General features: G+C 38.3%; 1 long non-coding RNA gene across 1 annotated transcript; it reads right to left on the bottom strand.

Annotated features, from left to right (window-relative positions):
* Window positions 1-20965: 20965 nt before the first annotated feature.
* Window positions 20966-21581, bottom strand: LOC110674380. The gene is made up of 2 exons (XR_002498809.1): window positions 21415-21581; window positions 20966-21335 (listed from the first exon to the last, which is right to left on the bottom strand). It is a non-coding gene; the product is annotated as an uncharacterized LOC110674380 (long non-coding RNA).
* Window positions 21582-24127: the final 2546 nt, after the last annotated feature.

The following is a 24127-nucleotide window of genomic DNA, read 5'->3' on the forward strand; positions in this document are numbered from 1 at the left end:
AAAAATCCTGGAATCAATTCTGAACAAATTCACATTTATTGAAGAAATTCTGAAGAAACTCCAAAAGTTATTATCAGAAGAATTTCTGATTCTCGATGCAATCCGTATTACAATTTCTGGAGAATACAATGAATAATTCTCTGAAGAACTTTTTGAAGAAACCTTTGACGCATTATATGAACGATGTCCTGTACAAATTCCGAAAGTAAGGTCTAACCATTTCCTATGTCATTTTACAAATTTATTTTTTTCGAGCTGAAATATTAATCGGCGTGAAAATACAAAGTCGGCGGCGATACGCTGACCGGCGTATGGCGCGCCGCCGATACGTCAATCGGCGTCGGCGTGACGTAAAATGAATCGGCGGCGGCGGCGTGGCGCGGCGGCGCACAGGTCTAATTCATACAGCAACGCTTAGACTATTTCATGAAGTTCGAGCAGTCGCATGCTATGTTTTGAGTTCATCCATGTTTGTCCCCCGGTTCACCGGAAGTGACAAACTAAAATAATATTTTATACTAGAGACATCTCAATAACAGTGTACGATTACGGAAAATTTATAACTACAAAGAAAATAAACCTCTCTGCTGACTATCAACGTGCACAGAAGAAATTGTTACTAGTGGTTTTACGTGCTCATTTTGCTTCCTCTAGAGCAGCGAGCTCGATTTTGCGCACGGGAATCATTTACACCCGATACTATAACATTTCGCATTTTCGAAAAATAGGGGACGGCCTAATGTGCATGTGCATCGTATACTCCATATATTTGGTCACGAGAATTCCGTTGTGCATGCGCTACTACGCTGTCCTAAAACAAATCCATGTTCTCCTATGTTTGCATTCCAGGCGATCAATTCCTAGCTAGTGAACCTAAGCAGAGGCAAATCTTTTACATTATTTTACCGTTTGCCGTCCTTTCGCATCATCCGTATGCCCGCCACACAACATGCAAGAAAACAACCGTTATCTGCTATTGGTGCGCGGCGGCGGGCGTAAATTTCGGGAATGTTTTCATACAAATGCTTCAAATTCAATAAATTTGTATGGAACATTATCAGACTCTTATACCATTAGACTCGTTATGAGTTGCTGATTACGATGAGTATAAAAACTTGCCTGAAAATGGAAATAATATGCACACAATCGTTGTGCAAACACAAAAAAAATTGGATTGCGGATGATTTTTAATCTAAAAATTTTAATTTTCCCGAGAGTCCAGCTCCTTCAAATTTTGAGTAAAATCAAATATTTTTTTACGAAAACATTCCCTAAGATCTTAGCAATATCGTGATTTGTTTTATTTTTTGATATCTTAATCCGTTAAATTTTAAAAAATCAAAACGTGCGCCAAAGTCGGGGTTTTTCCCGTTTTTTCGGCCCGGTGATGAAGCTTCCCCTTAAGAGTAGTGCTTCGTGAAGCCCAAGTAGGACGGTTCGGTTTTGCGTCGTCGGATAGATTTTGCTCACGGTTTCGCGCGTGTTTTCGCCTCCGAAGATTTTTTTTTCTGTTTTGGAGCGTCTTGCTGGGTAGGTATTTGGGAAGGCACAAGCAAGACGGTTTGTTCTCGGGACGCCAAGAAGTTTTGCTGTCAGTGTCAGTTTTGTGTTCAGTCGAGGATGGATTACCAACTGGTGAGTTCGATTCATGCTTGTGATAACACATATTTTCTTGAAAGCGTAACTTTTAAGTAATATTAAAACAAACTTTGTATGGTTCGTCACTATAAGTGTCGGCATTATGTTTTTTTCTTATACAATTTCAATATACATATATTTTACTCTTTTTGACATTATTAAAAATTATCTTTTGAATTGTTCGACATTGTGAATGTTGACGTATTTTTTAAAACTTCTACCATATCGAGACAAAATGCACAGTAATACTCATATGTAATTTTCAAACAAACTATCTATAGTTCGTCACTACAAGTGTCGGCATTATTCCTGTTTCATATAATTTAAAATATATACATGTAATTTTCAGTTTTCATCATTAATAAAAACATCTTTTGAGTTGTTCGACATTATAGATGTTGACGTATTTTTTAAAGCTTCTACCAAAAACTTCTCGTAATACAAAACTAGCTTTAAATATAAGTCGTATATTTCCCTCTTGTCCATGGATCGCATCATCGACCAGAGGTGACTCCCAGATCTTTTCCTCCCTCACTAATAAACAGCCTTCCCGTGGTGATTGTGGAGATGCAGAGGTATTCTCGGTCTCTAGAAGCAACAATCATTCCACCCTAACATTCCTTCCCCATCCCAACTGACTGTAAGGACTTGGCCAACGCCGTTATTGATCATTAATATTAGATCTGCTAAAATTGCACTTCGAGAGTAAGCGGAAACTCCCATCCCTTATTCCTTTGGATCGTAGTGCAATTCTTACCAGTTCCGATCAATCACGGAGTAGCAACCATTGAAATGTACAGTCCGTCTATGCTATGCTATGCTATGCTATGCTTCATAATGTTTTAACAAGTCATTAATTAAAGTTAAATAAAATTCAATGGTTGAGGTTCTTTTTAGATCCACTTTTTACTATTCTCTGTTTTCTTCACAAAATCATACTGTTCTACATTTTCGAAGAATATTCTTGCAAAGTAAAGCCTATCTTGATGCATGGGAAATTCCTGCAAGGAATCGATCAAGGTAGCTGTTTACGCGAGTTCAGTTATAAACAAGGAATTCAGATTAGAATAGTCAGACTGTAGTGTAACCGTAACTAAATCTTATGCAATTGTTATGCACTCAGTCACTCAGTACTGTTACCGCCAAAACATAGCATTATGTGCATCAAACTTCCAGTAGAAAGTGATTAACCGCTCTATAATCGCCTTTAGAATACTTCAGAACAATTAGTCTTTACATCAAGATCATATAAAAGGTCAAGTCGGAGAACATTACAGTTAATAACCGATCAACAGTTTATGTAGTTAGTCCGTACGCGTCCAGTTTGTAATCGTCCAGAAATACAGAGAATGTTCAAAGTTTATGTGAACAGTATACACTACAATACAGTGATTGATTCGAAATACAGTCAGAATACTATTGAAGCTAAGTTTCAATAAATAGCCGTATTAATACAGAAGATTGTGTGTGCCACTTCTCCGTCAAATAAACGTTGTGTTGTAGTTCAGCAATTTTGTGTGCCAATTCTGCTACAGTTCCGATTATCACCGCGACCATGAATGAAAGGTGTCCGACAAGATTCCGACTACCACACAGACGCTCTTATGTGCGCAAACAGAAGCGCTTTTTTTTTTCTAATCGCAGTACGCAGTTCAAAAGAGATGTCAATTCAAACGGGAGGCGCTGTAGAAAATTTCTGTAAGGAATCGGTGAGAAATTTCTTTAGCGATTGCTGTTCAGCAGCAAATCAGGCTTAATAAGGAAAGATTGTTTCAACAAACCTTATTTAAAAAAACAATATTATTACAAAACGTCGAACGACTTTCGGTATAGTCAATGTAATTAAAAAATATTGATTGAAAAAAACGATTCACTCAGAGTCAATGTTCAATATGATAAGAAAGCATATTACAGATTTGTTGAGAAATATAAGAGTTTAATTTCGTAAAATCATTGATTAAAACTTGAGAATAGTGCCTCCCTAAAAACATTATTTAATTGATATGTAGGAAAAAAAATTGCCTGGGATCAAGAATCAGACATTTTTTTTGCAAGATAATGTCGAAATTATTAATGTGTACCTAATGCATTTAATTTTTTTAATGTAGGCTAAGTGTACTCTTAAGTACTCTTTTACAGAGTTGAAAAAATGTACTCTTTTCAGTGAGAGCAAATATGGTAACCCTACAGTGGAATCCGATTTTTCTCTATCACCATACATTTTATCCAACGCTGGAAGTAATGCATTTTATTTATAGAAAATTAGAATGAACTCCTCATATTCACTCGGACATCTTCACTAATAGAAAGAAAAACGAATCCGCAAATTTTCCTCTAACACTTTCAGCTTCAGAATTTGCCTCTTCTCTTTGGAACATGATGATGACTGTCGTTCGTACAAGGTCCAGTCCAGGTTTCCGAACAAGACCAAATCTCTTCAGAATGGCTACCGCTTCTAGTACTAAATACATTCGATCCCTTAGTACCTCTTTGGTACCCAAGTTTGACAGATCACAATGTATTATAGGCCTTTTCACGAGACGTTTCAAGTCAGCTGATCTTGAAGCACTTTGACAGTTCTTCAATGCAAACACGGATCTATCATATGTAAAGGCCAACTCTCAGCATTCTAGATCTTGATCTGTTATCTCATGCACTATAAATTTGTTGCTAACCGCAAGGGACATGAAGGCCTTTCTTTCGTCTTTGGTTACACACTTCCGATATTTCGATGAACCGGAATTCCATCATATTTACATCATTCAGCTGACACAGATCCGCGCTCGCACCTTGGAGATTACACATGCATATGAGTGTGTAAGCTAAGCCCAGTTTCCTCATGGACACTGCGTGACTGTGGAATTTTATCACCTCCGCATTTTTTATGTCGTTGTAATATTTACATTATTTTCAATCGATTCAGCCTCCCTGAAACCGGTAATGGAATTCCGAAAGAAAGCGACAGTGAGGATGATTTTTGTTTGCCCTCTCTGATCTCAGTGGTCGGGCTGGAACCGGTCGTTGCTGTGGGACACCGTTTACACAATATTTAGTCAACAAGTGAATCTTAACGGCGCGCGCAGCCAGTGATGGAAAGTGGCGAACGCTTCATCTGAACTAGTACAAAAACAAAACCAAACGCTCCCGAGCGTCAGAGCGCTGGCTTACTCGCATCTGTCGACTCCCGAGTAACTGAAGCTAAAAGTGATTCGCGAACGTGTTCGGAGCTGCTCAGAGTCATATTGTGCTTTTGGGAAAAAAGCTGCTTACCCTCCGAGATTTATGGTTTTCAAGGGCTTTTGACTACAAACTAGTAGTTTACTATCGATATGATGGTTATACAATTAATTTGTCTGTCAAAACCATAATAAATCACACCTTGCTCGGTTACTCGCGAGTAAACGCTCGCGAGCTTGTTGCTACTTCTTTTGACATGTTCTCCCGAGCAGACGGGTGCGGGCTTACTCACACCTAGCCAGATCCCGAGTCTGTGATGTTTGTTATGCGTTGGTATACACTCGTGAGCTGCTTCGTGATGCGAACTTTTCCAGCACTGCGCGCAGCCGCCAAACGAATAAAAAGATGTCTGGTTTTCACTTTTTTTCTTCGCCGTTTTGGCGGGGCGGGTGGTAACCGGGAAGAGGATTTCTCACGATTCGCCCATCATAGTCGGCGCTGAGTGCTGGCTGACGGCCGGCACGGTTTGGTGACAGATGGGCAAATCAAAAAGGAAGGTGCCTTCACGAAATGTCAGTCCGGCGCAGTAAAAATGCTTTTGTCCGATAGCCGCTTGGGCAAGGGCTGATCTTTTGCAGCGTCCGTTGTTCGGTGCGCCCTGATGGAGTCCATTCATGTGACGGGAAGTGACCTCCGCTGGAGGTCTGTTTGCCAAAGCCTACTACGAAACCTACGCGCGAGAGACGACCTACTGAGATTAGTTACGGTTTACGCATCGGACGGTCGTCTTGGCGACTCAGGATGTTCATCATCATCAGCATCAGCGCATCACAATCATCTATGACAGAGAGCAAAGGTATGTGTGGTATGGTAAGCAGCAGCAGCATCATCGTCTCTGATTGGGAGATGAAGAAGGTTTGGTAAATTGCAATCTCTTTGGAGATCGTAAAACGGAAACAATCGTCACCGTTGCGTCATGATGGATTACGCACATATTTGCGGTAGCTTTTAGCGGGTAATGAACTAATGATGAGATCCGCTCTACGATTCGGTAGACTTTTCCTCGATTCTCATTTGGAGGAATTACCTAATAGGTGAAAAATAGTGAATTCTGCTTTATTCAGAATACATCTTAATTCGATGAACTTTCTATAACTAGATGCAAGTCCTGACTACTGTGATTGATTTATATATAATAGTTTCTGAGAAGTAATCTCTGAAAGAATTTCTTGAGAAATTTTTAGATGAATCTCTGGAACCCCTGATGAAGTATCCGGAGAATCCCTGAAACGGTTTCTGGAGTAATCCGTGAAGAGATTGTCGTTGAGTAACTTCTGGTGAAATTCCTGAAGAAATCCCTGAAGATATCTCTGGAGGAATTCATGTAGAGATTTTCCTGGAGGTGTCTCTGTTGGACTTCGTAGGGAAATCCCTTTAGAAATTTCTGGAAAAAAGCTCTTGTGGGAATCTTTAATAATTTATCATTTTATTTTTATATAATCATTTTTTTTTATTTCGCTTTTTTTTCAACCTACAAGTGCTCAAATTCACTAAACTGTACACAACCATAATTGTGGTCCGTCAAAACAGGAATGACTTCCTAACAAACAGTTCAATGACTCGAAGTTTCCTTATTAATGATTTCACCACTCGAAGGAAACACATTCCTTCAAAAGTCGAATTGTGCAATCGACTCGATTTCATCGGCATTCATCGAAGCAACATTGTTGGACCAGGTTGAACCCCAATCGGACTAAAACGATTCCATAGAAGGAATTTATTGCTCTGGAAACACGCAACATTTCCTTCCATCTGCTGTTCGAATTTTTATAGACCTCCAACCACCCGCTTCAACTCTGTTCGATTCGATCCAACCGGTTGCATGTCATTAATCTTTCCACTCCGCGCCACAAATGATGCACCCGTTAATCGAGTTTCAGAGATGACCGCCGACTACCTTAGAAGTAAAAGAACATCTCGTTTACCGGTGTTTTAATTTAAATTTAACGGTATTTCCAGAACACGCAGCCTGTCTCATTCCGATCTTCTAATCCAGTCTTGCCCTCCCCAATTTTGGGATCTGTAGGGTATGCTAATGGAAATGGTTTCGGGAGCTCATTTTCTAGCTCAGCTGCATACAGATTAGAGAGAGTTCTAGCAGGCAACCGCTAAATGACTTTCTCTTGTGTCTCCTACCGGTTATCGTTCTATTAATCTTGATTAATAGCCACTGTCTGGGAATGTTAAGGATTGTTCTAAAAAATTTCATTGAATCCAACCTATTCAATTAGCGTACCATTGAATCTTTTTAATCATCAAGCCTTAAGCCTGTTTTTTTCTTTTATGAGTTGGTGAAATCAACTCACCTGTAAAAATTTTGCACTGCTACGGCAAATTTAATGTAATATGTTGTTGACAAAATGTTAATCCAGCTTTTTACGCTAGCATGCTATAAATTTTTAATCACCCCTTTCTGACATCTCTTGTCTACACTATAATTTTTTATAGTTGGATCAACGTAAGCTTTGCAGAGAAAAAAAAACAGGTTTGTTGACATTAGGACGTAAAATTTTTCAGAGTTTAGAAAACGAAGATTGAAAACTTATTTCCTATTTAATTCTAATTATTATTTATTATTTCAGGTAGATTACATGCGAATGCAAACCTATGTGGTAGTATACTGGCGTTTATAAGAAATAATTAAGAAGCAAATGCGTGATTCAAGACTTAAAATCGCGATGCAGAACCGACTGACAAACCGACAGAGTTGAATTTCCGCCGAATGAAAAAAATGTATAAGCTTATGTGGAGTGCTGTTTCCACTAAATATGATATTGCCCGGTACACACTACGGTTTTTGAAAAACTATGCTCTAATTTTATTTTTCAATTTAGATTTGACTGAAGAAGAAATAAAATCCATGTGCAAATTTCTTGTTCTCCATCGAAACGTACATATTTCTCAAATACCCCATATCAGCAAAAATAATCAAAAACTTGTGTACCCAAATTGGCATAGTGGAAAGCACGTCATGCATATCCTAATTATCAACGAGTGATGACTCTCTATAATTCATGAAGAATTTGAGGTGGGAGAAATTTAAACACCCAAACCGTAGTTTTACAAATTTATTTTCGTGTTTTTTAAGTTCTGCCAGCTTTTTTTTTCAAAAGAAAATAATTTGATTGGGATGAGGATTTCATTAGTCATTTCGGCTATATATTTCTCAATCTGTTAAGGTTTTACTCCGTAATCTGACCGTGATAGCAATACTATCTGAGGTCGTTGGTAGATAGATTGTGCCATTACCTCAGCCATATTTACTCTTTCTTTAAACATCGGGAAATCTTCTATGAAGCCTAAAATTGTGCAAATAAAGTTACTAATTAATATACGATACATTTGAAGAATTTTAATTCAAAGAAATAACACTAGGAAAACAAATTACGTGAAAATTTCTGACATTTGAATCAACAATCTCAAATTATGGCCTACCTTGACCAATCCATAAAATACGTACGCTAGAAACTTCAAGATTGAATAACCCCTCGTAGTTTTATAGCTAGAGAAGGGGAAGAAGGCATGTTGAACTATACAGTGACTAATTTGTGTTCCTATCTATTAGATGTTTTTCTTGTGAACAAAAGTGTTTTAAATAATATAACCAAGTGTAAACGAAAATATATTGCATCAATTTTTGATATGTGCAGCATGCAGACCAATAACGGATACTCAAAAGTGGAAACGAGTAAAATTATTTTCCCGGTTCTGATTGTATCATCACCAACGGTACTATGGCAGCATTTCTATTGCAGATAAGTATTAGTACTTTGTGAAGCACCTTTGGACAATGTATTAATACAATGTTTGACTACCATGAGATTCTCAAACAACAATAGATTGTATTTTATTATTACATACAAACGAAGAGTTGCAACGGCGCGTCGAAATAAGAGATTTATTTTCAAAAAGTTATCCCCTTATACAACTTGCATTTCATATTTTTACGGTTTACAAATTATGACAACATGTGTCCTATTTAAAAGTTTCTTCATGCGCTTTTATTATTACGAACATTACGTTTCTTCGATTCTGTTGTGATAAAATCACGTCAGTACTGTAAATATATACCTACATGTACACCATACACCAATTACTATACAGACACAATACGCGGAGTCGATTCGCAAGCTAAGCTGTTCAACAGCATCCAGCAGTTTGAAACTATCCGTCGGGTGTATCACATTCTTTTGTGCACTTTTCAGTGGAGTCTATTGGCATTGTCTATTTTCATCGTAAGGATGGTGGAACTTGAAGAAGACCTCTTGTTGCTGTTGCCGGTGGGAGATGTTCCGCCGACGCCTTCTACGTCTACGACGAAGCGTACGGCGGCTTCTCCGGCTTCTAACACCGACAAGAGAGGGCGTACGGACGATCCCAATGGTATGAGGCTAGTTGTAAAAAGACCAGAGAACGATGTGGACGGCGATTTTTATGATAAGCTGTTGTCTGAGTTAGTGACGCGGCAAGTAGCGATACCTCTGGACCAACAGCAACCAGTGTTTCTCGGTTCTGGTATCTCCTTCGGAGTAGTTTGGTTCACCGCCAAAGACCAATTCAGCTATGACTGGTTGAAAGCGACCTTGGCGACCATTTTGGTTAACAAAATAGTGTCCCCCTTTGAGATACTTGCTCAGTCAGCACCTGATCCACTCCGTAGAATGATCATTTCAATTCCACTGATACCCAAACTTGGGAAGAATCCACAGGAAACAATATTGCAATTAATTTCAAAACTAAATAAGAATCTCAACACCAAGTACTGGCGTGTTTTCCGTTTGTTGCAACCAACAAACAGCAAGCAGTCAGTAATTTTTGGCGTTGATGAAGACTCAGTAACTAAAATAGAATCACAAAAGAACAAAATTTTTTACGCAATGTCTCAAATTTTCGTAAAATTCTACCCAAAGCAACAATAATGTAAATACAAACGTTAATCGTACCCACAACATTTACATGAAAAATCATATATGGATAAAATTTTCTTGAATAAATAAAATTGAACTAAATCAGATTCGTTTTACTTATTAGCAAACTGCAAGAAATTTAAAAACAGAATATAAAAAAGAAAGAAAATTGTTATTCCAAACTAAAAAGTTTAAATACGCATTTTTCTTCTTTTTTTGTTTTACCTATATTGAAACCATCTGGAAGCTTTAAGATACTGTTTTTGAGTTTTGAAACCTTTAAGCTATCTTATTGAAACCAATATGGAAACGATGCGAACCAGGTAAGTGATGACAATGGCTATGGATTGCGAGGCACAAATCTCCCAAATGAGGGGAACGTGCCGTTTGAGCCAATACTCTGATACCTGATATATATTTCTCAATATGTTAAGGTTTTACTCCGTAATCTGACCGTGATAGCAATACAATCTGAGGTCGTTGGTAGATAGATTGTGCCATTACCTCAGCCATATTTACTCTTTCTTTAAACATCGGGAAATCTTCTATGAAGCCTAAAATTGTACAAATAAAGTTACTAATTAATATACGATACATTTGAAGAATTTTAATTCAAAGAAATAACACTAGGAAAACAAATTACGTGAAAATTTCTGACATTTGAATCAACAATCTCAAATTATGGCCTACCTTGACCAAACCATAAAATACGTACGCTAGAAACTTCAAGATTGAATAACCCCTCGTAGTTTTATAGCTAGCGTAAAAAGCTGGATAAAAGCTCAATTTAGTTTTCCTAAATTACGATGATAGTGTTTTCTATCACATAACACCTACACTCAGAAACACAAGTAGTCACAGAATTACTAAATTTTAGTAAATAATGACTATTTTCTATCTGCATCTCTTTCATTCTGTAGGGAATATTATTCCTGTTTGTCAATTCGCCTGGGTTCAAGCATTGCTAAGCTTCAACCCAGTCGAAATGACAGTTAGTGTAAATATTCACAGCAGAATGAAAGAGAGGCAGATAGAAAATAGTCATTAATGCATAAACTTTAGTAATTCCGTGACTATTTTTATTTCTGAGTGTAGTTATAACACATGAATGTAATGTTTAGAACGATACTAATAAAGGAAGTGCCAGGGTGATAAACTAGATGGAACGATAAGCAATCATAAGAAGAGGATATTCGGTCATTTTCGACTAAACACCTAGAAAAGACTGAGGTTGTGGTGACCAACAACCGAAAGTCCGAGCAACGGTCGCTTATCTCGGTAGGTGATTGTACCATAGAGCCCAAGCGATCCCTTAGGCATCTTGGGGTAAAGTTCGATGACAAATTCACTTATGCTAGCCACGTTAAATATACCTTTAAAAGGGCACCTACGGCTCGCTATAGCCTTAGGTTTCGAGGATGATGTCCCGCAGCTCTGCTGTTATTGCCAACAAACTCCTGGCAGGCGTAGCGCTATCCATACTGAGGTTTGGAGGACCAATCTGGTCGAAAGCGCTTAGAATGAGCAGAATACTGAAGCTTTTGGAAAAGCACGTATTCGATCATGTGCTTAAGAGTAGCAAGCGCATATCGAACGGTCACTTTACCGAAGTCCCTTTACCTTGTCGTAGTCCGTAGCGGAGTGTTCGCCCGAGATCTTCACGCAGTGTTGCTCATCATCCATCGTCGCTCTATCTAGTCAATTTGAGAGCTTCCCTGGAAAGCTGTTCTCGTCCATGATCTTCCATAGCTCTCTGCGGGGAACACAGTCGTATGCCACCTTAAAATGGATTAACAGGTAGTGCTTAGGGACCCGGTATTCACAGCTTTTCTACAGGATTTGCCGCGCGGAAAAAATCTGATTCGTTGTCGAGCGTCCGTTGATGATCCAAGATACACAAGAACTGGATTGCTATAGGTAGGATGCAGAGCTACTTGGGCACTCTCATGATTCACTTTGGCATGGGTGGGTTCTCGGCCGAATTGTCTGAAACTTTGCAATAAGAAGCACTTCAATACGACGCATATTGTGGCCAAATATGAGCTCAGTAGCTTTCAAACAACCCCACGGCCGAAGTGAATCAAAAGTGCCAAGAATAGAATACGGCTCCCTAAAAGTTGACGGAAGAAAATCTGGTATACCACTTAGTAGGTAGCGTTTAGGGTAGTGATTGCACGATAGTTTTTACACCCCAGTTTGTCGCCTTTTTTATAGAAAGGGCATAAAACGCCTTGCTTCCACTCTTCCGGTAGCTGTTCAATCTCCCAGATTCTGCCAGCCAACCTCTCCGGGTCCATCTTGATGAGTTCAGCTCCGATACCATCCTTGCCAATGGCCTTGTTGTTTTAAGCCATTGGATTAGGGTGGGGCTCATTTCCAAAAATATTTCGTAGTCCGGATTTACAAAGTGTAAAATGATCATCGGTCCCAAAATAACTTCCTGTGAAAAAATGAGAAGTTTTGGTGAAGGTTTAGAGGTGGCGCAAAGGGCGTATGTGCAGTTTTCCAATTTTAGTGAACTCTGAAAAATTTTGGTATGCTTTTTAGCTTGTTTTGGTGATTTTAAGACCCTTAAGGGCAAAAATCACCTCAAAATTGCGATATCTCCACTCCTTTAGATGATATTTGACGAAATATATTTTATGTATGCGATTTTTGGCCCTTGAATAGGTTACAATGACTGATTACTATGAACCCGAATAAGAATAGCTGGGGAGAATTCCTATGCTAGTAGAATGGAACAAAGAGCAAAGAAGAATGATAGAAAGAACAAAGAGCACAGAAGAATTTAAGGTGGGGTGGGTTAAACAGGGGGGAGGGTGTAACTGATGATATTATATTAGAATCAACTATGGAGCCGTGAAAATATCTCGGTTGGATGTATGAGATGTGATTATATGCAAGTTTAACACTCATTTAGCATTTTAGAATGTCCGTTTGATATAACTCCAGCAATTGCTTTTATAATCTGAAAGAAATTACATAGGGGCCCAAATCCATACAGGCTCAAAATCCGTACACTTCATACAAATAGAAGGAGTTTTATATGAAGTGGAAGATTTTAGATTCATTTCTTAGGTGTTCGGATTTTGATCCCACACGATATATCCTTATTAGGTAAATCCATAAACGATTTTTGCTTTCCAGCAATAACACTTCTCGATTACTTTTTCAAATCGACGTAAGTAACTTTTATACGGTTTTGAGAAAATTTATTAGGAAAAATCACAATCTATCTTCTAAAACTGTTTTAAAATGAATCACCTTTAAAACATTTTTTTTTGCCGTGTACTTCGCTCAAATTTTGCATACACTCAGCTCACGTTCAAAAACTAGGTAGTTTCTATTATTTCCCACAAAAATAATTATAAGAAAATGATAAGCCGTTTCATTCAGTTACTTTCGACGTTTTTCTACCAGTGTAAAATCGGCTCAAGTAGTGTTTTGTTTTGATTCGTGGTTAAGTCACTTTGTCTCTCCATACAGCGGGGCGGCGAAAGTAGTGGTTAGGTTGCGAAAGTTGAAAATATGACTTTCGTCGTTTTGTAAATCCGGAAATTAAACGTTCTATAAGTGAAAAGTTGAGTTGGTACAAAGCGGTACGTGTAGAATTCCGCCTGCTTAACACGTAGGATCGATAAAGTAAGTTTGTATAATTTTTTGACTTGAGTCTGTATGAATAAGTTTTCGAGACTTCTTGTTAGAATTTCCACAGGAATTTCTGGATTATGATGGCATTTCTACATTCTACATCTGTATTTAAAATCGATGTGAATAAACAACAGCAGAAGGAAAAAAAATCGGTAGTCAAAATTCAAATTAGTGCACGAGCTTCTATAGGGTGCAAGAGATAAAGCACTTCAGGTTAAAAACCTCTCAAATAAAACCAAAATTAAGTCGTCACAGTTCTGAAACATATATTTTAGGACAGAGCTACATGAAGGAATTTTCACAGGATGTCCTATGTATATATAAATAATTATATAAATTAGTTATGAATTTAATAGATACTGCGTGAGGCTGAATTTCCAGGATGTAAATTTTGCAACGGGCCCTTTCGATATATTGCTATCATCATTCAGAAAAAAAACAACCATACGATTATTGAACTAAAGCAGTAAAGTGACGTGCATTTATCTATATCTACCAGGAGAATAATGATGAAACTTCGCATGGAATTAAGGACATTTTAGCCGTTATTGAAATTTTTCCATAAAGTCCAATAAAGTTGCAATAAGTTCCAATATAATCGTATACAAGGGTCGAAAACTAGAGATGGTTAAAAAATTGGTGCTCTTTCTTGCTCGAAATATTTCTGAAGTAGGTAATATTAAATAGAAGTCAAGGGGTCGGACCTGGTGTAGTGGTTAGAACACACACCTTTCACGCTGAGGATCTGGGATCGAATCCCATCCCCGAGAAAAAAATGAAAAAAATGAAGTCAATAAATATAATCATCGTTTTCTAGATTCCTCAGTCACCCTCCCACCTGTTTAACCCACCCCACCTTACAGTCTTCAGTGTTCTTTGTTCTTTCTCTCATTCGTTTTTGCTCTTTGTTCCATTCTACTAGCATAGGAATTCTCCCCAGCTATTCATATGCTTATTCGGGTTCATATTAATCAGCCAGCGTAACCTATTCAAGGGCCAAAAATCGCATGCATAAAATATATTTCGTCAAATATCATCTGAAGGAGTGGAGATATCGCAATTTTGAGGTGATTTTTTGCCCTTAAGGGTCTTAAAATCACCAAAACAAGCTGAAAAGCATACCAAAATTTTTCAGAGTTCACTAAAATGGTAAAACTGCACTTACGCCCTTTGCGCCACCTCTAAACCTTCACCAAAAATTCTCATTTTTTCACAGGATGTTATTTTGGGACCGATGATCATTTTCCACTTTGTAAATCCTGACTACGGAAGATTTTTGGAAATGAGCCCCACCCTACCGTTGGATGGCAGCTTTAACTTGCTCCATCATGGGAGCTCATTGGTTTTCACTGTCCGCTCTCCTAATCTTCAGTGATTGTGTTGTCAGGTGCTCATGGAAGTGCTGCTTCCGCTTTTTGATCACCTCGCATTCGTTTGTCAAAATGCTCCCAGTCTTATCCCTGCACATTTCAGCTGGCGGCTGCTGTTTTCATCATATTCAATTCTAATCGCTTATGGATATCTGAACAAGACATGAAATTAGAATTCCCATTACAAAGCATCCTCATTTTCTCCATTACGGGGAAGTGAAATCTACCTAGTGAGAGGCAAATCGTTCTAATAGGTGTCAAATGGTTGGATGATCCTTCCCACACACATGACCATTCTAATATGAACTTAGCCGGGGAAAAATACATATGACGTACACAAACCATCCATGACTGTGTGATTATTCCCCAAATACAAGCCACTGATCAGCTTAAAAGAAAAACACGGACACCGTCTTCAGCCATTTTAGCTACACAGACTGTAACTTAACACTAGACAACGGACAAGCATGCTCCAGTGGCATAGCCGAGAAACATTCCTGACGAAAAATTTGTATGACTGAAGCGGGAATCGAACCCACACCTCACGACACGATGCGCCTAGATGCCTGACGACGCTAACCGCACGGCCACGAGGGCCCACACATAATAATGGAATTGAAACTTCCTTCTTTATGGTTGTCTTGGTATTGTTATTAGAACCAGTGAAGCGTATAATACATTTTTGATGCTATTGTCGCATTTCTGTTACATTCACATGCAAGAGGTTTCAAAACATTAATTTGTGACATTCAGGTTGCTACTAATACATTCTTACTGCAGCCATGAATGTATTACTTGACATGGATAAAAGTAGCGTTGCATCGCCTTGCGCGCGCTTTTAGAATTTTCATGAGCCTCCGGCTAGCGCAGCACACTAGGATTCCGATGAGCTGAGAGACGGTTTGGTTGGAGGCTCGTCAGTACATTTATGTGCTCCTGAGAAATATGTAACTCTATAGGTATCCTTGTTTCGGCTGATTCATATTCAATTCCAATTCCGAATCCGAATTCCAATAAAAGAACTGTATAATTTCCCGCATGGAAATGGAACAGTTGTATCCTAGTCGCAGAATTGCATCCTCACCGGATCTGCTGCAAATCATGCACTGAAAAAATTCTACTCGTCAAGGTTGTGTGTTTTACTTACAAATTTACGCAAAGAAAAAACCCACATAACTCGAGTGTGGTAGCCATATGGATTGTATGGATTTCGTCATTGTCTTCACGATATGATTACATGTTTATCAACATTAGATTGTCATGTATGCTTCACATGAATGTCTAAAGTGTCAATTATGAAAACCAACTGCTTTGCTTATTGAATACGAAACGTAGTGGCTTTAGATAGCCACGTGTGTCAGAACATGAATGTCGTGAGATTGAAAGAAGAAATTTGGTAGTGAAACTCTTGTCCCCAAAATGTGGATTCGAGGCACCTCTGCTTGTCGGAAGTTCACTTGAATGTACTTAACCCGTATAGGCCTGAGTGAAGGAAAAATTACTAAAACTCTCACCGGTCAGCGAATACTTAACGGATTTCAATTATTTTTTGTCAGTATTCTCGTACACATATCTAGTTTCTAAAAGTGGTCAAAGGATCTCTGGAATGTTCTTGTGGCCGGAGTTATTGCGGTGGATCACTGGGTCAGGTCGGGTGATAAGGGTTCTGTGCCCCTGAAGGTAGGCAAATTTCAAGTCACAGATAATTTCCAGAACCGACTATGATGTGGCCACTATATCAAGGAGTTTTAAGAAAATCGCATCGGCGTAAACCATTTGATAATCGATTAAATTGAATGTCAACTATGTCAACTGCAGTTCATAGATCCTACAAATGACCATTTTCGGGTCCCCGGGATGCCTCCAATTTATGATAAAGTGCGCAGTTAGTATCTTAACATCTGTGCCATGCTTATGGAAACGCATAGTAGTGAACTATTATGTTCGATCTATACTTTTAGAGATGTCCCCCACTGCAATAACTCCGGCTAGAGGAGTATTCCCGAGTTCTTCCGGCCACTTCTAGAAACTAGATATGTGGGCCGGTGTATTGACAAAAAATATTTGAATCCGTTAAGTATACGCTGAGTGGTAAGGGTTCTAGTAGTTTTGCTTTCACTCAGGCCTATACGGGTTAAAAAAAGACGAGTGAGCCAGGAGCAAGCGGAGCGCCGCAAATCCATAATTTGGGTAGCCCGGAATTAGCATATTTCATTTTATTCGAAGCTGGAAACTAGGAAAATCTGTTAGTGGAATCCGATTTTTCTCTAAGAACATACATTATATCCAATGCTGCGCTTTATTTATAGAAAATTAGAATGAACTCATCATCTTCACTTGGACATCTTCACTACACTGAGAAAAATCTACACGTCAAGGTCGTGTGTTTTACTTATAGATTTGCGCAATGACGAAAACCATATGACTTTAGTGTGGTAGTCATATGGATTTCGTCATTGACTACACATGTTAGTATCAACATTAGGTTGTCATGTGAATCAAACATGAATGTCTAAATATTAAATCATGAAAACCAACTGATTTGCTTATTGAATTTGAAATGTAGTAGCTTTAGATAGTCATGTGTGATAGAACATGAATGTCATGAGACTGAAAGAAGAAATTTGATAGAAGAGCTCTTGCTCCCCAAAATATGGATTCGAGGCTTCTCTGCATGTCACAATCTAACTTGAATGTTTTTGTTCCAAACAAGTGAGTCACCATATTTCATTTTATTCGAAGCTGAGAGCTAGGAAAATCTGTTAGTGGAATCAGATTTTTCTCTAACACCATACATCATATCCAATGCTGTGATGATGTAATGCATTTTATTTATAGTAAATTAGAATGAACTCCTCATCTTCACTCGGACATCTTCACTAATAGAAAAAAAAAAAATGAATCCGAAAATTTTCCTCTAACACTTTCAGCTTCAGAATTTGCTTCGCCTCTTTGGAACATTGAGCTCTCGCCGAGCGGTGTCACGAACACGTGCCCAAATTTGTTGGTTGAAAATACTGCCGTTTGATTTTGCTGGGAACAGCTGATCTTTGTTTATATTTTCAACCAGCACTCTTTAAATAGTGTTGGTGACATGTAACGTGTATGTACACGAGCGCAGAAACCACTATGATGATGACTGTCATTAGACACGAGGTCCGCTTGCAATTTAGTTCACTATGGGTTGACACGGAAATCGACAGCGAGCTCAAGCAAGGTAAACGGGCGAATTTGGATCTGTCAGAAGGCGATACATGATAAGAGCGTAATAAAATATATTATTTTCAAAGGGCTTGATCATATTTTTCCAATATTAACTGGGGAAAAAAATGTTAGTAATTACCCTAATTAGCGGAATATTTAATCATTCAAAATCAAAGACTTTGAAGTTATTATTGAAACAATAGCCTTTCTTGTTAAAAATAAATAATTTGTTTTGCGGATGGGAACTTCACACGTCGATTTCTCAATTCCATGTCAATGTTAGTTTCGCCCATTTGAAAAAAGTTCACAGGTATTGGCCGGTACGCTGATCATAAGTACTGTGCAAAAGGATAGGACAAGAAACGGCCAAGGAATGATTCCGCTACCGATATTATTTGAGCTGTACGCTGCTGAGAAGTAGAGCTGATTTCATAACATCGGTAACGCCTGCTGTACAAATAAAATGGAGCTGTCTCTTTTCCGTACGGAAAAATGTGCCGCTCAATTATTCCGCAAGTAAAAGTGACATTTCGCTCATACTGGACCAGCTGTCAAAATTACTTCGGTAAAAAGAAGAAATTTTACTTGAGCGCTTTACGTTTCAGGTGCATACTACGCATATGTATAAAATACGTTCTTTATAGTTCTTATTTATAATTATTTCAAATCAAATATCCCCCTCTAAACTTATGAATCAGTTCTGATGGTTATTATAACTGCAAATTTAGAGAATTAGTTACTAATTTAGTAGTATGGTTATCATAAAAATTCATATTAGGTAATAATTGAGGAGAATATAAAATATTAACAATGTTGCTGAAAGTATGTTAGTAGGGTGAGGCATATTCCGGATCGTTTTAAGAAAGAACAGACTAGTCACTTGCACTGTTAAACACTGAATGATTTGATTCTTTGAAATTAAGTATTAAGAAAACTATCCTACAATTCAATGCTGCCCTACCCGCATAATCATAAACCGTATATCTACTGTTTCACTAACTGTTCATAACCATTTACGACAATATCAGAATAGTTCCAAATGACATCCAAAATAACAATAAACCAACCCTATCACAAACTGGTTTGACAGTTTGGTGAATGGTAATCGGGAAAATCACAATGTGGGAAATAGGCGGTTAAGTTATGTGACCATTTGTGACCAAACGTCTATTTTCTCGAACAAAATTTTTCGTTTACAGTTTGCCAAATGATGGTTATATTGTGCATTTTTTCATGAAATTCACGTTAACGCAAACAGTTAGAAAATAGTTGAACTATAAAATAGAAATAGGAAAAGTAATGTATGTGTAATAAGTGGTTTGTGGTTGGTTATGATTGTTCAACCGTATGCCTTACTGTACTGATATGTTCATATTATAAGAATAATTATAATTTTTTTTCGAATTAATTGAAGAAGAAATAATGAAACTGAACGTTTATACCAAATATGTTAATTTTGTGTTATTTTTTATTAAACCTTAAGCTGTCTCACATACGTTGAATTAAATTTCATTACTAAAAATAATAGATGATTGCAGTCCCGAGTTGATTACAGCTTCGCGTTTCACCAACATATTTTTTAGTCGTTTTGTTGCGCATCATTTTCCGGACTGTCTCCATGCGGATTGCATTGCCGCAAGTTTCCTTCTGTGCGTATCAAGACTTCGGAAAAGCGCTAGTCACTTCTGTTCACACAGGACAGTTTTAGCAAGAGTCGGCATCTTTTCTGGGACCGCCTTCTGGTAATGAATGCTGTTTTGTTGTGGGTAGGAACTACTATAGGCAGAGGGGGATTCACAGGAACTGCATCGGCATTCGAGGCTTCCGACGCCTGTTCTTCTTACGGCCGTCGACTTACCAGGTATCTGGATTCTATTCTATGTTGCCTATTAGTGTCGATCCGGTTCCTAAACCTGCAATAACAAATGACGTAAATACCGTTGTAACTTAAGGACACGTTGAAATACCTACGTTTTGTTTTTCTTCCAATAATGTGGCACGGGAATAGACGGCAGCAGTTTTTATCGCAATATTTTCGGGACATGAAAACGGAGCAAATTTGCAAAGTCAACATTTTATTTGTTTATTTTTTTTCGATTCGCGGAAAATACACGCTCAAAAATCATCTACACAGTGGCTGTATATTTTTCGTAAAATAAAAGAAAAATATATTTATTTTTATTTTCTATTTTGCACTTTTTGACTGAAAGGACAAAAATACAGAAGTTTTCAATAAAAAAATAGATTTTAAATTATTTTACTTCTTGCCACTGATGCACCTTTCAAACGTGCATAAATCAACACTTGCAAATACCAAAGCGTGCAACAGTTTCCCAAACTGTTAAAATCAAGTTTTATATTGTAACATTTTCATGTGTAAGAGTGTTGTGTAAATTTCTATCTGACGAGTTTTTATTTTTATATTATCCAACTATATTCGTCCACTATATTTTATTGTCACAGTTTGCGATACATTACTCAAACCGCTTTTAATAGTAATTATCTTTGCGTTTCATATTGTTCAATGAAATAGCAACTGTTTGTGGAACATTAACCCTTCCAGATATAAGAAACATGTTGTTTGGAAAGTGTAACAAATTGTATTTTACTATGCGGGTACTCTCCTAAAGTTAGTTCCTTTGGTGAGAATCAACCTGGCCTAGCGCATGCTACAATATTGTTTCTCGTATACTTGTTTCCACTTATTGATGAATATGTCAATATGAGAACCCTTTGAAAATCCCCGAGAACCACTAGTAACTCTTTTGGGAGGCTTTTCAAGTCCTTTTCAAACCCTCTTGGAATTTTGGAGCCTCTGAAACGCTTCGGGAAACGCTTTGGGAAACTCTTGGGAATCACTGAAACCACTTTTAGAACCTTTGAGTACCCCTGGAGACGTTTTGATCTGGTTACTGTAGTGACCGGCCATTTCTTTCCACAAAACTCACAACACACGGATTATACTAAAACACGTTTTAATCCTTCAAACCAAACCAACAAACTGAGTCTGAACTGAAATTTTCTTAACAGCCTACTTCGATTCAAAAGCCCTTTACTTCGCCTTCCGCTCATTCAAATCTGTTCTATGTTTCTATCTTTTTCTATTATATTTCCCTTTGCCCTTCTCATAATCCCTACATTCTTCACTACCCCTACACATCGCAAAAAATGTTATATAAAATCATGTCCTTGAATTTTTCTGGTTTTCGAGATTCCCTTGCTGGTCTTCGATCAATTGACTGATGCCGGTTCTTGTCACGTATATTGTTGTTAGTTTGCATTTCGGAGTGTTTTTGATCGTCTTTCCCTCTTCCTTCTTCTTCATTATCTGTAATAGAAAAGTTTTTAATAATAACGTCAAGCAATTCTTAACCAAACAAAAACTTATTATTCCAAATTTTTTATACCGTTATTCATCAAATCGTCATCTTGAACATTGTCCTTCAAATCAATGGGAATTCTTGAGTCACGTTTGATGTCCTGTACATTCCTTGTCATTTGAACTCCGTTGTCGTTGCAAATAACCACCTTTGCACCTTCTCTTGTTAATACAGTATAAGTTTCCTTCGAGAATGTTGGGTCTATTTTGTTTCGTTGATGTATTGCTACTACGACCTTATCACCAACATCAATATCGGTGTATCTGGCTCCTCTTCGTTTATCTGCATACTTTTTACTGATAAGCTTCGCAACTGCATCATTTTCTTTTATCTCCTCAGGGTCTATCTCTTCTTCTGCTGCTGCCTTCCACAAACAAGGAAAAGTACCTCTGTACTTCCAGCCCACCATTAATTGAAATGGTGTAACGCCCAATCGAGAGTGGTGCTTCAACGTATTGTGAGAATGAACATAAACTTCTAACGCATTTCTCCAGTTCTTATTGTCCTGTTTAGCTCCCGCAATTGCCTTTATTATTCCCTGGTTCTGTCTTTCTACAGAACCATTTGTCTGTGGACACAAGGGAATAGATTTGCGTACTCTCACGCCTTTGGATTCCCAATACTGGATGAACTCACTTCCTTGAAACGGAGGACCATTATCGCTTTGTATGACCGAAGGCAGACCCCATGTCAAAAAAATTCGACACAGAGCAGCGTTAGTGTTCTTGGCGTCAGTATTTTTGAGCTCTACAACGTGTAGATATCTGGAGAAACAATCAACGACTACGAGAAAATGACCAGTTCCACATCCTTGTATTGACAAAAAATCTATTTGTAAGATCTCCCATGGTCCACTCGGAAGCATTCGACTTGATAACGGAATAGGCGGATTTTTTCTCGAGATCATTAAGCAAGTCTGACAGCTTTTGATGAACTCCGTTGTATCCTTGCTCATGTTCGGCCACCAAAAGTACTCCCTCATAATTCTTTTTGTTGCTCCTATTCCGATATGTCCCTGATGTGCAATATCTAACGCTTTGGTACGAAGAATTTTCGGAAGGATGATCTTGTCTCCCTTGAAGACCATTGGGTCCAAAATTCTTAAATCATTTTCTTGAATCTCATAACGTCGCAAGTGTTCTGGCCATTTTTTTGAAATCATTGCCCATTTTACCGCCTTCAATTCATCGTCCGTTTCTGATGCCAGCTGGATATCTGTCCACGAGATGTTCATGTTAACAGCATCTAATGCATATAGAATATGTTTATCATTTTCCTCGTCAAACGGTTCATCGACCTGCGTTTTACTAATCAAACGGGAAAGCGCATCGGCGATATTCGAGCATCCAGGTACTCGCTTGATATCGAATCGATATGGAAGAAGCCGCAACGCCCAGGACTCTGCGCGTGTCATTGCTCTCTTGCTTGTTCTATGATCGCTTCCGAAAATAAACTTATTCGCTTCCGAGTCAGTACGGATTGTGAACCTTATGTTCGTGAGGTAGTACGAAAAGCGCTCAACACCCCAAACTATGGCGAGGGCTTCTTTCTGTGTATGAGGATACATTCTTTCCACAGACGTCAAGGCTTTTGATGCACACGCTATGATTCTTGGTTCTCCATTCTTGCCATACTGCACGAGAACTGCTCCGAGACCGATCGGGGATGCGTCTACGTACAGTTCGGTTTCATCGTCATGATTGAAGTATCCGAGCATTTTGATGGATTTCAACGCTTCGTTCTTTAGGAATTCAAATTCTTTATCTTCGTTCTGTGTCCAATAAAATGTGCTGGACTTCGCAAGAGTTCTGAGATACTCCGTCTTATCTGCTCTTTTAAAAATGAAACGCTCAGAGAAGTTCAAAAGCCCTAAAAAACTTTTTACTTCCAGAATTGTCTCTGGTGTACGAAACTCTTTTAATGCTCTCAACTTATCATCTTCAACGCTGATACCGTCGCGAGAAAATCGGTACCCAATGAATTTCACCGACTCTTTTCCAAATTGACTCTTTTTGTCGTTTATCACAACGTTATGTTCACGCAATCGACAGAGCACCTTTTCTAAATTCTCGTTGTGCTCTTCCAGCGTACTTCCATGAACAAGTACATCATCCAGGTAGTTGATAACGCCTGGGCAATCAGCCAACACTATGGTTTGCATTATCTCCTGAAATATATCCGGGGCATTACTCAACCCAAATGGCAATCTCTTAAACCGGTACGTGGCATCACCGGCGAAAAAATTTGTGAGGTGTCTTGAATTTTCGTTAAGCTCAACATGAAAGAACGCACTTGACAGGTCAATCGTTGAAAAATATGATGCTCCATGAAGTTTGGAAACAATTGATTCCAAAGTGGGCATTTTGAATGGAGTTCGTATTATACACTTATTTGGTCCTCGGAGATCTACGACTAGCCTTATATCATCTTTTCCTTTTGGTACTACGAGGAGTGACGAACAGAATGAGACATCCATTTCACTCGTAACTCGCTCTATTATTCCGGATTCTAACAACTCCCCTAATCTTCGCTGGGATTCCTCTCTAAAGGCTGGTGGAATATTTGTAAAAACGTTACGTGATGGTGGCATTGTTTTGTCAAAGGCTAGCGATACTGGGGGAACATTGAATTTGGGAAACTCGCCTACAACAGACAGTGTCAATATCTCGCAGGGAAACAGCTTGTATGCATCCTGAGCAGCATGATCGAGCACTGGAATATCGAGTCCTAGCTGTAGTAC

Source organism: Aedes aegypti, chromosome 1 (assembly GCF_002204515.2).
Source record: "Aedes aegypti strain LVP_AGWG chromosome 1, AaegL5.0 Primary Assembly, whole genome shotgun sequence".
NCBI classification, from domain to species: Eukaryota; Metazoa; Arthropoda; class Insecta; order Diptera; family Culicidae; genus Aedes; species Aedes aegypti.